The 11,894-nt window shown below is 36.8% G+C and overlaps 1 pseudogene; it reads left to right on the top strand.

Moving 5' to 3' along the window:
• Positions 1-11,633, top strand: part of LOC140938169 (pyroglutamylated RF-amide peptide receptor-like) — an 18,331-nt pseudogene extending 6,698 nt beyond the window's left edge.
• Positions 11,634-11,894: the final 261 nt, after the last annotated feature.

Genomic DNA, 11,894 nt, shown 5'->3' with positions numbered 1-11,894 from the left:
AAACAGGGAAATATTTTAAATGAGTATTAACTCTTAATATATGATATATGACACTATGTTAGGCCCCAATACCGCCGGTTTAAAAGCGCAAAGTTCCGAACACGGGACCTTTAAAATATCAAAGGCATGTGTTTCAGATACTTTTAAAATTTACATAAGAGATTGCCATTTATGAGTTCGAACTTCCTTGCACCCGTAGTAGTAAATACTGCAGCTTCATGTTTCGTATGAAGTTAAATATGATCCTGTCATTTACCATATATGGAAGATGCAGTTCGTTTTCGGTTTAAAACTTTGATGAAAAAGTTCACACTCGAATGATAAATCCATTATTAAATTATATGTGTTGACAGTTTCTTTATTGTTTGCAAAGCATACACCATGTTAATTAACAGTTAAACCATCAAATAAAGCGAGAAAGGGACAATATTTTTCAACTCAGATATTTGTACTTCTTAAATTAATTTCTGGTGAGCTTTAATCCTTCTTTGAAAAACGGAAAACACATTTTCTGACAAGAATGATGGCTCATGATAACGTTTAACTTAAAGAAGAAATTTTCTATGCCTTAATAACAATGTTTCTGTACGTCGACATTTAGTACAAACTTTCTTTGCCGCTGTTTGATAGATCAAAATACCATATCAAATATGAGATTTTACTTACCATTTCATGGAAATACTTTAGTTGGTAAGTCCGCACAAAAAGGTTTACCAGGATGTTTCGATGGGTGTCCTCTATTTAAGCGCGGTTTCAGTTCTTGGAAAAAATGATAAAGCTATGTACTGACTATTGTTTGTGTTAAGAGAGCTAAGTAGACATGATATTACTGAAAGCAGGAACCAGAATTCTGGCATTGTTGAAGAATGTTAAAAGAGCCCAGGGGCTGATACTTACCTTTTTGCCGATCGAAGAAATAGCCGAATTACTGCCTTGAAACATAGTAATTTAAGAGTGGCTTTCCGTAAATATCGACCCACGGTCGGCACAAGTTGAAAATTTGATTTCGCTCATTTTTGGCTCATCGATAACCCTTAATGAGTAATGAAACATGCCGTAGTTAGTTTTCCAAATAACGTGTTCTTTTGTTAAAATTCGAGAAAACGCATTTTGCCAGTTCAGAGCTCAAAATCCACTTCCGGTAAAGCGAAATTTTACGCAAATTCCATTGACTCGTACGTCAAACCCCAACGATTTGGCAGCCTTTGAAGAACACGAATAGTTTTTATGACTCTTTCTTTATTATAAGACGATAAATTTGTGAAAGCTGTAATAACTTGTGGCCAAAAAGGTATTGTGAAAAATAGGCCCTATTGACAATTTCTGCCGTTCAAAATTATAGGGATAAAATAAAGCAAATTTTTACAATGCGCTATAACTTAAAATTTCGCAAATTGACTTTCTACTGCTTAACTAGGCCCCAATCTATCAGAAAATCGAAACAAATCTCTGGGCAAACGATTTTAAGTAGCCCGCAAAACGTTGAGTTCAACCCTAATTTTGCAAAAAAACGCGACATTGGCGTGGTTAAAAAATAGCGTTACACGGCCCGTCACGCCAGTGTTACCGATCGATATGCTTTAAACAGTTTACTTAAAGGCAGATCAAAAGCCAGTTCGAAATTAAATCTTTCAGTAAACCTATTATTCTCATTGATTGCAGCATTTTCTTCAGATACAACATTTAGGGTCCCTGGGATAGCGTCACATACTTTCATGTTCAGTTTCAGACTGGCGATTTCCCTCAAAAAATGGTATATAAACAGAACAAAATCTAAAAACTAAAACTGATTACTGAATGAATTTTTGCATTGAGAGATATTTGCGAATTAAATCATCGCCAATCAATGCCATTTGGTTTATAAAAACTAATTTCCTTGACGCAATTTTTAAAGAATAAAAATATTTTAGACTAAGTATTGGTGCAATAGTTCTTTTCGAAGTTTTTACCCTTGCGGGCTTTCAAAACTGAAAAAAAGCTACGTGGATGGCCCAAGAGGAGCATATACTTGTATGACAACGTGTGTGAATCATGAGGCTACTGCTTGACTATGACCCATTAAAAAAACTAAGAGGACTCTTTGGTGCTTTGCCAGGCTTACCATAAACTCAGTTTCGGATTGCTTTCGACGTTTCAGTGGAAAATTCCTGAAACAAACGAACGTCTGAAAAGGCAATCGCCTTTTTTCCTGGTTGGAAACTTCCAGTCTGAAGTTCGTATTTCATGTCTTCAAACCTTTTTTGAATATTAGTTTCAGGCTTTCGCGGCCGTTTTTCATTAAACGAAACTGACTTAGGAAAATGGTAAACGCGATTACCGAACGGAATCAAAATTAATCAGTCCTGAATTCTCCTCACCATTTGCCCAAACCGTGAAGCGACCGGTTTACCAATGTAAATAGTAGAAAAGCCTTGATGCCAAGAGCCTGCGATAAAGCTTCCTCTCATCGCTATCTGCCGCAAGGGACGTTTCGTCAAAGAGCAGTGAGAGGCGGGTGTATCGCAGACTATGCGTCATATATCTTAAGTACTTTGAGGGGCCTTGTTAAGTGCATAATAGATCGTAGCAATGGCAGAGCGTTCCAATATCTCTAATTAGTTATTAAGAGACACCAACAGAAAACTCGCTATTCCTCTACCCCAGACAAATGTTAAGAAAAATAGTTTTTTGGAGCAGTTCTTTGGAATAGCCTTCCTATACGTTGACCAGCAGCAGGCGAAGTCTCTTGGGGTTTTGAGGGCCGGCTGCAAACAATTCTTCTGGAGATCTACACGGTACTTACGTAAAGCGGACTAAGGCTTTCAGTCTTCTAGTATTCGGTTTGTGACAAAGACAAAGGTAAGGTTTTGGAGGCCTGCTTGGGCGTCTAAGTTTCATGGACTAAGGTTACGGAGGATGAGGAAAGTCCTCAAGTCTGTCTTTCCTTTTTAGGTGTTCCCATTCGTTCGTTACAAGGTTCTTCTTAAGTTTAGTATTATACTCTATTTTGTTTCCCTATTGTTATTGTTTTGTTTTTTGTTTTGTTTTGTTTTTTTTGCGGAAAAGACGATGTTCTCTTTCCAAACGCTGTTGAAAGGAACTTTCAGTCGTTTTTAACCTGTCATCTGCTGTTCAGTATTACAGCTAGAGTTTCCATGACACTAAAACGTCAATCAGTGCAAAGTCTTTCAGGCCACAAAGCAGCCCGTACTTTTTGCGTAAGCCAAAAAGGCGGAATAGTCGAGGTAATGGTCTGGATCAAAACAAAATGGTCGTTCCCTCTTGTCTGGAGCAGAGGGGGCACGGCGGGGGAGGGGAGAGATGAGTGAGACTGGGGAGAGAATCGAAAAATAAGTCTAAAAAATACAATAGAAAATGACAAAGAAAAAATAAAAGAAAGAAAACAAGAAAGAAAAAAAAGTTTCGCAGTCTAAAAGCAGTGGAAAAGTTAGTACTACCAAATCCGTTCCCGCTGATCAATAACAAAGCGCCAAAAGTGCTCGACGGTCAAGTTGAATACCGTATTTATTCGAATAAGCGCCCAACCTCGAATTGGCGCCCACCCTGAATAAGCGCCCATCCTAAAGGCAGCAAAGTTAATACGCCCATCCTCCCCACCCCACTTCCTCCCACACAAACTCAAATAAGAGATAATAAGTAATAAAGAGACCCTCCCGAAGACGGAGTTTTCTTCAGAGCATTTTACAGAAACCTTGCTTTGTTACATCTCCGCTTTTTGTTATTACCATTTATTGTTTTGTTGCAAAACTAATATACTACACTTGCTGAGAATGGCGAAAATTTAATAAGCGCCGGGCCTCGAATAAGTACCCACCTCGAATAAGCGCCCACTCTCATGGTCCAAAAATTTAATAAGCGCCCAGGGCGGTTAATCGAATAAAAACGGTATATACCATAAAAATTTGTAAATGAAGGACGTAGTTAACCTGTAAGAGGCCTTCAGGTAGTTGGGAAAACGCAAAGAAAAGTGGGCTAGAAAAAATGGCGAAGGGGCGGGGTTAGGGAGAGATGGCGAAAGGTCCTCCTACTCTCTCCCTCTTACTCTCTTCCACGTTTGTTTTCTTCCGTTCCCCATTTCGCGCCACTGTCCACTGTCCACTATCCACTGTCCACTGTCCACTACGCCCGGAATAGGCTAGTTCATAGTGGGCCAGAGAGTTTTTTTTCCAATGGCGATGCAAGGGATCTATAGATGTCCATTTAGGAGCATTTGCCATTTTTAAAAGCTCATGATCACGCTTCAACTATTCCTGCTTTAGCATTAGTAAAACGACACTTTTTTTCTATTTTCCGTTTTGCTGTAGAGGAAAGTTTCTGGTGATTTATTTTTGATGATGGTGTTTCATCGTCGATCGAAACGAGTTAAAATGTTTTCTGAAACGTTCGTTACAATGTAACGTTATAAACGTGATAGTAATACATCGAAACGTACATTTATACTTATACATAATTAATGGCAGAGAAAACTCGCAAGAAAAAAAAAGAGTTCTAATTAGTTAATATTGGTTATCCCCGTCTTAAATTTAACGTATTTATGCCTTTTGACGCATGCTTAAATTAATAAAACACACCACTGTACTTGTTTAAAGTTTGTTTTCGTTGGGCTCCGGTCGTCAACTCTTGCCGACGTCGCTCAAAAAAGCCGACTTTTGGGCAGTTCTACACTATATATTGTGTCCAAACAAAATGACTCTTCTAAATAAGATAAGTGTACTGAAAGATGTAATATAGATTGTATGCTGGAATTTGGCATGTGATCAGCGTTGAATAGAATGTTGAAAGAACACCGCTGGCGTGACGGGCCGTGTCACGCTATTTTTAACCACTGGGATGTCACGATTTTTCGCAAAATTAGGGTTGAACTCGGCGTCTTGCGGGCTAGTTAAAATCGTTTGCCCAGAGATTTGTTTCGATTTTCTGATATATTGGGGCCTAGTTAAGCCGTAGAAAGTCGATTTGCGAAATTCTAAGTTATAACGCATTGTAAAAATTTACATTATTTTAACCCTATAATTTTGAACGGTAGAAATTGTCAATAGGGCCTATTTTTAACAATACCTTTTTGGCCACAAACTTATTACAGCTTTCATAAATTTATCGTCTTATAAGAAAGAAAGGGTCATAAAAACTATTCGTGTTCTACAAAGGCTGCCAAATCGTTGTGGTTCGACGTACAAGTCAATGGAATTTGTGTAAAATTTCGCTTTACCGGAAGTGGATTTTTAGCTCCGAACGGGCAAAATGAGTTTTCTCGAATTTTAACAAAAGAATACGTTACTTGGGAAAATTAACTACAGCATGTTTCATTACTCATTAAGGGTTATCGATGAGCCAAAAATGAGGGAAATTCGAATTTGGAACTTGTGCCACAAAAAGTCGATTTTGGTCGATATTTACAGACAGTCGCTCTTAAGGTAAAAAATAAACGGTTAAAATTTACAACAACGTTTCAACCTTGCTTTGGTCATTATCAAGTTGAGTAGGAGAGTAATAATAGCAAATATGTTTATATAAAGAGCGAAAAATGGAATAAAAATGTGTAAAAATTATGACAGGAGCGTTGAAAACAATACAAACGTGCAGAAACTAAAAGATGTTAGAAAACATAGTAAGAGGAACTTAACATCGATCGAGGTAGGCATGTTTTTAAAGTAAGAAATATTTTATAAAAGATCTGAAAAATTATGCAGATTTTAGAGGGTGTTAGAAGCCCAGGGTTAAGGCTTCCTCCATCTGTTCAGATCATACCCATCCTCATCCATTAAATAATACAGAGTAACTTCTGGGTTGCTGTTCCTCTGGAGCGGTACCTTGCAACAGCTTGCTCCTGGAGATCGGAAAATCACCAGTGGTCTCCCTGTCTTATGCTTAGCACGCCTTTCATCTTACATTGCCCACAGAAAAACAGAAAAATGGCTATGTGCGTAAAATATAAGAGGCTCATCAGCCGTCTGCTTCTTTCTTTGTAGATAGTATTTGCGAAGAGTTATTAAGACTGCGGATATTTGTTGTTTTTTTTTTTATATCTGGCGACTGCAATATTCCTTTCGCGTTCAAAGCAGCTATTCATTAATGATAGCCTCTTAAACAAATCTTTATTGCGGTGCCCCTAAGACTCACTAAAGTCTTTTAAAGACAAATATTACGCTTCTTTGGGCAAAGCGAGGTCCTTAATGTCAATAAATTTGTCTTCTTCAATTGCTTGTTTGTTTGCTTGTTTTTGTTAAGTATCGGTTAGTTATATATTTGCAAATTTTTTGTTTTACTTTTTTTCAAACTACGTAACAAAAGGGTAATTTAAAAAAAAGCTGCCAATAGATACTTAGTAAATAGCAAAATATCAGATAAAAGAAGAGGAAAAGAAAAATAGACAGATTCTGCACATTTTGCTTCTTCATTATCATCTTTGTCTTGATACGAAGCTCCGTGTGGAACCTATCCCCTGGTATAGAGCACGAAGAGCCTTTTTTCCGTTTAAAAGTCACTTTATAGTCACGGCAACGTACGTCCGATCGAACGACCCTACTCACGTACAACCTCTAGTAGGGGAGCTGCCACTGAACGTTTTTTTGATGCAAAGGGTTCTGGGAAGGACCTTAGCTAAATTATTACTCACGGTTTTTTTTTACATATAATTTCAGTTATCGTGACCAACACTGACATAGTTATGTCGGAATCAGCTGAAATTGCTGTGACAGTTGTAACGTCAGTGCTTATCATCACAAGTATCGTAGGAAACTCTCTTGTTTGCGCCGTTATTAAGAAGAATCGAGACATGAGGTAGATAACTATTCAGCAATGATACCACATACTCCCTTCAACCACTTGATGCCAAAATCATTTTTTTACTATACAACGTATCTTGCAGAATTTACCATCAATGCCATTAATGAGTCCAATTGACAATTTTTAACGAGACCATAAGGCACCTTGTTTACCCCCAAAATTTTACCTGACCATTTTTTCCAATTGATAATAAATTCAAATGACCGTTTTCACCGATGCACCTTGTCCCCCACCCTCGAAAAAAAAAATTACGCAACCATTATTTCCAATTTTCCCTGGGCATTATAGTCGTCCCGAGAGAAAGCGAAGACAATGATTATGCAATTTTTTTTTTTGTGGAGGGGTGTAAACAAGGTGCATTATGGCCTCAGTAGAAATGGTGAATTGATTATTGAGAAAAGGCACTTACTGTGGAACTCACAAAACCATGAACACCAGAAATATTTATGGAATGTTATTGTGGTGCAAGAAATAAGCCAATAAGGCGCGAGATAACTAAACCGCAAACAGCAATGGTAATTAATTTCTGGTTTTGAGGTTTGCTTGCGTATCCTGAACTTTATTGTGATTGGCCAGTACACAATCAACATTCCTGAAATTTTTTCAGGTGTTCACGGTTTTCTGAGTTTGACAGTAACGTAATTACATCACTGTATTCAAGTTTTGATAAATCTGTAATTTCTTTTCGCCGTTTGTCGGTAAAGAATAATTCTTGAAGTATGACATGGTATGCAATACATACGTACATACATATATACCATATTTAACCTCGAATTCAGAGTAGTTAAAGATAAGCTATAATTTTCGAGTTACAAGTATAGTTTCAAATATCACTAAAATTTGGAAATTATAATGTCGCCTGTTACAATACGTTGCTTTATTTCATCATTTAATTTCACAGAAATCCCATAAATTATCTACTGGTGAACCTTGCAGTGGCGGATATCATCTATACAACATTTAGTTTACCAGGCATTGTGTTAGGACACACTAACAGTCACCCAGGGGGAGTGACTGGCAAGGTGTTGTGCATAGTACTGACAAAGGGAATCTTTGCGTGGGTCGGGGCTTTTTCTTCAGTATTAACTCTTCTTGCCATTGCCATAGAACGCTACCTAAGCGTTATACACCCCCACGGCAGCAAAGCAAATCTTACCATGAGCAGACTAAAGGTAAGTTGCACTTCCAAAACCTTACGGCACCTAGCTAGTATAATATCATTAATAGGCGAATCCTTTTTTACATTTTGTGCATCATTAACATATCCTTATCATTAATCTGAGCTCGATATACCGAATAAGTTTTGAGAAAACTTTCAAAAAATGTATGAGCTCTTTGCCCCCAGCAATTTCGCAGTTTTTGATTCCTGATATTTCCTCTGTAATTGATTGCAAAGAGCTGAAAAGTGCATAAACTGCTCCAATAAAGTAGCTCTTTTATCCTTTGAACTGAAGTTGTGAATACGACTTTATTCGGTAATAAAGGTTTCATTAATTAACCTTTAGTAAGGGGCTGTGAAAATTTAAGAGGCTGAGGAAGAATTTGAAGAATCTCATAATCAAAGTATCGTTTAAGGATATCTTTTTAGATTAGTTTTAGAATAAAACATTAAATTAAAACATATCTTTTTACATTAAAACTTATCATTGGATTAAAACATATCTTTATAGATTAGCTTTTAAGTAGTTTTAACTTGATTTTATTCGCATTTTATTTTGTTTATGAATTTTTATCGGCATTTTTACTGTTAATCGGTGTCATCTTTCACAGTCGATATCATAGATTTATTTTATAAATTTTAATTAGTATGACCGTAAAGCACTTTCGATCATTTATACATGCATGTTAAAAGGCGCTATAGTAGATTTAAAATTTATTATTATCATTATTACTATTATTATTATTATTATAATACTACTACATGAGAAATTTCTTCAATTTGATTGGCTAAGAGCAGTGGTACTTCAGCTTAATTTGAAATACCTACATGTGAAAATTACAAAACCTTTGCGGGTAGTAGTATAAAAAAATAATAGCATGATTTGTACGTGACATTTGGCATAAATACCACTAGTGATATTTCAAAACCTTCTCAAATTTCACTCGCCTAACGGCTCGTGAAATTTCGTATAACAATTTTGAAATATCACTCGTGGTATTTGTGCCAAATATCACCACAAATCATGCTATTACCCATACTAATGAGTAGAAATTACAGATGTGTGAAATTTGTAAATATCTCTAAGAGCTCCCTTGGCGTTTTCTCCGACGAATGCTCCACGTTCTTAGACATGATGAATGACACTGGCTTTGACAAAAAGCAGGAACTTTATATAATCAAGAAAGTGATAAACATAGTCATTAGAGCAACATACCACACCTTCTGTTGTAGAAATAGGAATTGGGATAGCCCAGACTTAATGCAATTTTGATTTGATTTTCTTTTCTTTCTTTTTAATAATTCGATCTCAAGCAGTATTTGTAAATTGCCTATACGTAGCGAGATTTACAATAATTATTGTACATTCAAAAACACAAATAAAGTTTCCACTATTATTATTTTTTAAGGATTTGCGGATGCAACAAAATGTACTAAAGAAAATCACTGTTCGGTATCTATGAATAAGTAGTACAATAGTGTAGCACTTCTCAGTGACGTCCATTTGACCTTTCTTACCCGCAAAAATGTCATTTCACAGACTTGAGAATTTGTTACATGAATTAGGGATTTTTCCATTGTGAGAGAAATACATTTTTATTCTACCAGTTGTCCTAGCTCAACAAAACTCAGAAATGACAAAACAACATGCTCAAACCTGCCCAAAGAAGTTCGATTTAGGTTAATGTTGTTTTCATTTTTCATTACTAGATTATTATTCCTAGTTTTTGGTTCTTTTCATTGATTTTGGAAATCCCGCCAGCAACAAACATGGCATTAGACAAGAGATTTGATCCAAAATTCTGCCCCAAGATGCGGCTTCACTACAAGACATGGATACAACATGGTTACGTATTCTTATGGTTTACGATGGTTGTCATTTCCATTGTGGTGATGATTGGGTTATATTCCAGAGTCGTGTTCACTTTGTGGGCCAGGTGCAACAACGATGAACTCACACATCAACAGAGGGTATTTCATTTAACATGTTAAAAAGTTATATTGTGGACGTTCACCTAGTACTGTACAAATTCTCGACCGGTTGAAAATTCGTGCGTTTAGGGGTTTAGTTCACAGGGAGCCTCCGTAAAGAGATTTAGACTCCCAACCGTTCCATAAGTTGATCGTCAAAATCGAGTTCAAATTTTGAGCCGGTACGGTCGAAAAATTGATCAGCGTGGTGTGAACACATTGACCGCCTAAAGGCGTGGTTGCATGAATGCTTGGTAGCTTAGTTGGAAGACGCCATTTTGGATTGGCTTAAGTTGTACTCTGCGCAAGGACAGATGGTTAAAACGCTGAAAAAGGTAAAATTCAACTTGGTTCGTGAGGGGAAATATTGAACGGTTCCATGTGAACGAAATGTCCGATCAAATTTTTTCAGCCGGTCGAACTTTCGTCCGGTACTGTGTGAACATAACTTTAAAGCTTTTTTTAAATTCTGACGAGATTTTTCTCAATTGTACTCAATTTTCGGTCTTCCTTCTGATTTTATTTTTTTCTTAACAACTACACTTTATTTACTTGGTTACTGATAACACTCACGGTGGCTCGCCTGCATTTTTCAGGGAAAATACCTCCCAAGTTTGAGCACGTCGCCGTTATCAAAGATATAGGAAACGACCATCACAGCTTAATGAGACAAAGAAAAAAAATTGTTATTTACAATGGAACCTCGATTTAACGGACGGCCAAGGGACTGACAAAATTTGTTCGTTATAACGAGGATCTGCATGAAACACTGGGAAAGCTTTATGACCTCTAATAAATGATAGACTCAGCGAGGCAAAAGTAAGATTTAGTCAGATTTTAGAATACTCCGAGCACTGCATAATCTTAGCGAAGGTGGCGTGGGAAGCTACTTCAATGCATGCATGCTCAGATCCCTCCCAGTGTCGTTAAATATGCCTGCAAGCAAAATAAGGGTAACGTCATTACATTACTGTAGCAACTGTGAAGTCAACGTAACACTGTTAACAGCAAACTTTCATCTTTACCTAATACAGCTGTGGTGATCACTTTTCCAAATCTTTTTAATGGCGACGTAGTTAATACTTAAACTTGGACGTATTGCCCCTGAAAGTCTAGTCGAGCCAACATAACTTAAGTAGTTTTTTTACTGAACTGTTAAACCAATCCCAGTCAGGGAATGGCCGTTTGACCGACGACAAAATGTTTTTTGCTCCAGCAAACTTTAAAATAACCTGCAATGTGGTTTTGTGCTTTTTCATGCAGGGAGTGTTAAAGGTGCGAAAGCGAGTGACCTTAATGATTGTAACTGTCAGTGCCATATTTGGTATCACTTGGCTCCCAGATGTAATTCTACACGTCCTCGAACAAACAACCAGCCTCAAGTTCAGTACCACCATATTTGCTATTGTTCACACCATCATCATGTTTAACTCCGCTGTCAACCATTTGCATACGCGTTAATCAACCAGCGATTTAGAGAAAAGATGAAACGATTGCTGTGCTATAGTTCAATTTTATCGGAACTCAGCAGCTCCACAAATTTGCAATCACACAGCATCGAGTTAATGAACAGTAACATCACTCAGCCACGGCCACAGAAAACAGAAAAGGTACAAACTGGATAGCTTCTAAAGAAACTGCAGTCAATAACAATGTAAATTAATGATGGTAACATACCGTGTAGGAAAAATTGTATAGCTCTTATTATTATTAACATCAGGCTTAAGACTCGATGTATGTAATTCTTAAAATTCTTAGACACGGTAATTAAAAACAAAAATAAATTATAGTTAAAATAAAGAATTTCCCAGAATCCCTTGAGACAAAGCTTCATAATTTCGACAAATGTAGTGTAAACCTAGAATAATGCTAGACTACAACAAGACAACAATTCCCATAAAATATCTACAAGTCTTGTGATTTTATAACAACTAGTTTTTGACAGGCCTAAAATAAGTACAGTCTTATTTGATCTTAA

This window comes from Porites lutea, chromosome 1 (assembly GCF_958299795.1).
Source record: "Porites lutea chromosome 1, jaPorLute2.1, whole genome shotgun sequence".
Classification (NCBI taxonomy): Eukaryota; Metazoa; Cnidaria; class Anthozoa; order Scleractinia; family Poritidae; genus Porites; species Porites lutea.
This window is presented reverse-complemented; position numbering and strand designations above follow the sequence as displayed.